The 3,680-nt window shown below is 42.0% G+C and overlaps 1 long non-coding RNA gene across 1 annotated transcript; it reads right to left on the bottom strand.

Moving 5' to 3' along the window:
- Window positions 1-1,208: 1,208 nt before the first annotated feature.
- LOC309392510 lies at window positions 1,209-2,245 on the bottom strand. Its single transcript, XR_014175458.1, has 2 exons — window positions 2,090-2,245; window positions 1,209-1,413 (listed from the first exon to the last, which is right to left on the bottom strand). It is a non-coding gene; the product is annotated as an uncharacterized lncRNA (long non-coding RNA).
- Window positions 2,246-3,680: the final 1,435 nt, after the last annotated feature.

Below are 3,680 nucleotides of genomic sequence, written 5' to 3'. Positions count from 1 at the left end.
GTGCAGAGCATGTTCCATTTCCTTGTTGGGACCAGCTGTGTACTGGGAATTATGGAAAACTTCAGATGGCCCCAGAGATTGTTATTTACTTGACTTTTCCACCTTTTTCCAGCCTTGAAATTTGTCTTTCCATAAATTATAAAGAACAGAGAGAAATGATTTGGATGAGGGAATAAATGGGGAACTCATCAAATTTGCAGATGATACCAAGCTGGCAGGAATAGCCAACACTCCAGAAGATAGGCTTAAGATACAGAAGGATCTTGACAAACTTGAACATTGGGCACTATCTAATAAAATGAAATTCAATGGTGAAAAGAGTAAGGTTCTACATTTAGGCAACAAAAACGGAATGCACAGGTACAGTATAGGTGATACCTTACTCAGTAGTAGTAACTGTGAAAGGGATCTTGGAGTCCTAGTGGACAACCATTTAAATATGAGCCAGCAGTGTGCAGCAGCTGCCAAAAAAGCCAACACAGTTCTAGGCTGCATCAACAGAGGGATAGAATCAAGATCACGTGAAGTGTTAATACCACTTTATAATGCCTTGGTAAGGCCACACTTGGAATACTGCATTCAGTTCTGGTCGCCACGATGTAAAAAAGATGTGGAGACTCTAGAAAGAGTGCAGAGAAGAGCAACAAAGATGATTAGGGGACTGGAGACTAAAACATATGAAGAACGGTTGCAGGAACTGGGTATGTTTAGCTTAAGAGAAAGAAGGACTAGGGGAGACATGATAGCATTATTCCAATATCTCAGAGGTTGCCACAAAGAAGAGGGAGTCAAACTATTCTCCAAAGCACCTGAGGGTAGAACAAGAAGCAATGGGTGGAAACTAATCAAGGAGAGAAGCAACTTAGAACTGAGGAGAAATTTCCTGACAGTGAGAACAATTAATCAGTGGAACAGCTTGCCTCCAGAAGTCGTGAATGCCCCAACACTGGAAGTCTTTAAGAAGATGTTGGATAGCTATTTGTCTGAAACGGTATAGGGTTTCCTGCCTAGGCAGGGGGTTGGACTAGAAGACCTCCAAGGTCCCTTCCAACTCTACTATTGTATTGTATTATTAGTTCTCTTAGTTTTTTTACTTGAATAAACAATCATAACTACATTTTTAATTATTTTTACACTCCGTTATTCTTATTGCTTTTCTCTTCTACACACACACACACACACGATACAATGGAATATTTCTTTTATTCAGTAACTTGTTTATATCTGGCCTCAGAGCTCTAGTAAAAATATTTGAATTTGAAAGAAAAATTCAGAATTTCTATCTATATATTTCTGTTCTGTTCTTCTTTAATATCATTTTTTCCTCTGAGGAATTCCACCTTCATCCCATCTTGTTTTTGAACCCTGCAACTCAGATATTGATTCTCCTTTCTGGCTGGTCCATCTGCTCATCTGAAATATCAAGGCCAAAATAAAATTAGCCCCTTTAGGGTTTTTTACTTGAATTATCAGTCTTGTTTAAAATTAAAGCTATTTTAAAATACCTGGTATTTTGTTTGCTATCCTTAGCCTTACATTTGAATTAATTAAAAAGTTCCCTTTTGGAATATTAACTAATTCAGTTTAGCTTGGATTTAATCTAGTTATCAGGCCATAAGTGACTTCCACAAGGAAAACTTTGATGGAGGTAAGAAATGTGACAGAAAAAGAGAGACCTCGGGGCTATTGAAAGCACATCTTTCCAAGAAGAAAGTGCAGCACACTGTTGGAAGAAATGTCCAACTGGGTTCAGTTCCAAGTGGGGAGAAAGACACTGGAAACATGGAGGCTGATTGGAAAGATGGTTTACTGATGAACAGGGTCAAATGGGTTTGAAGTCCTGGGCAGCCGACCACATGGAGGAGAGAGAGGAGGGGGGGTATTTATATCCTCTCTGGAGGCTTGTCCTTGAGCTTCCTGTTTCTGTGCAGGAAATGTATTTTATTGGCTGCTATCAGACTCCCATGAGGCTAAAACTAACTTTGTAGGCGGTCTAACAATTAAATAACAATAACAACAACAATAATAAAATATCTTTAAAATGGAAAAATAAAAGATGACAACCAAATTAATTCAAACACTTACTAACCCTCGCATTATAGACCACGGAAGAACATCTGACATCCTTTGTTCATCAATTGAGATGATGTTGGGGTAGATGGGTTCAGGTATGTTCGGTTCCACCGTGATGATATCAGCCTCCACATCTTCATTTCGTTGTTCTAGCGACACTTGCAAGGATTTTTTTTCTGGGGTTGAAGAAGAAAAAAAGAATAAAATATAACTGCCTGGTACATTGGTTTCTTAACAATGATAATGAAGCTTATTCTTAATGGAGGCTCCAGATTTTCAAAATTGGGGGTTGGACTAGAAGACCTCCAAGATCCCTTCCAGCTCTGGGGGATTCTATCCTTTCTCCTGTTAGTTTCACCAACATTTTTTTGGGGGGGGGGCTTTCAGTGCCCCAGGGCTCCCCAGGTTGTGGTGATGATACTCCCTTTAACAAAAGTAACTTACTTGCAATGGTGATAAAAAATGCAGAGGCCAACGAAGACACAGACCCCAAGGAGAAACAAAGGTTGCCTTCCAGGGGTCTCCAAGGACCTTCTGGGGTCTTTCCCTGGATGGCCACAACAGCTCATTAGGATCCATTTCTGAAAGAGAAAAGGGAATGGAAGATGTTTTAACAAATATTTAATGGGAACATCTAAGGCCCGATTAAGACATTGATTTTCAGTGTGGAAATCAGGCCTTATTCCAGCATTTTTATTCCCTGAGATAAAGAACGGGTTAAAGAGGGTTCAGTCTGGGATAAGTAGGGATGGGATGGATAGAAAGTCCTTCTATTATCCCCCAAAACAGCAGGTCAAAAAGGATGAGGCTTTTAACTATATTGACCTTCTACTTGGGGTGTTTATGTCCTGAAGCATTACACAGAGTCGTTTTTCTTCCCCTTCTTCATTTATGCTCATTTAATCAGGGTTGGATGATCTCGGGGTGTCCCCAAGCAGAGCAGCTATCCCAGCTTTTCATTTTAAGTGCAAAGTGCAGAAAAGACGAACAACATTCATGCTAAAGTCATGTCATTCTTTTCATTAGCCATCTGCCCTGGTCTTCCCGTCCCCCCTCTGCCCCCCAACCTCCCTTTGGGGGACCCTCCCTGAGTCCCTGCTGGAGAGGAGATAAAATCTCCCCACAGCTTTTCTTCTCCTCAAAATGGAGGGAAAAAGAATCGCCTCAGAAAAGAGGCCACAAAATGGAGGCCACTGAGGGGTCTTTGCCTGCTTTAGCTGTCCTGCTCGCTGCCTGTGGATCTACTTGGGACCGAAAGGCTGGAATGTAGACTGCCCCCTACAGGCAGTGTGAGGGACAGCTAAAGCATGAAAAGAGGATTGAGGACCCTGAGTGCTGGATGGGGAATTCTGGGAGTTGAAGTCCACCCATCTTCAGGTTGCTGAGGTTGAGCAACCAGCCCTAGGAGGCCCTTCATTGGGCAGTCGGACAGATGACGTCTAAGGTCCCTTCTAACTGCATTTGTTCGTTATTCTAACCACCTGCCTTTGGTGTCATTAATAATAACAAGGCTGGGCTTTGGTCACAACCAACTAAATGAATGGCAGCCCCTGCCCTACTTTCAGAAGCCCCCCACCACCAACCCCCCCTGAAATCTCCCCAAAGGC

Source organism: Natrix helvetica, assembly GCF_964273705.1.
Source record: "Natrix helvetica genome assembly, chromosome: 5".
NCBI classification, from domain to species: domain Eukaryota; kingdom Metazoa; phylum Chordata; class Lepidosauria; order Squamata; family Natricidae; genus Natrix; species Natrix helvetica.
This window is presented reverse-complemented; position numbering and strand designations above follow the sequence as displayed.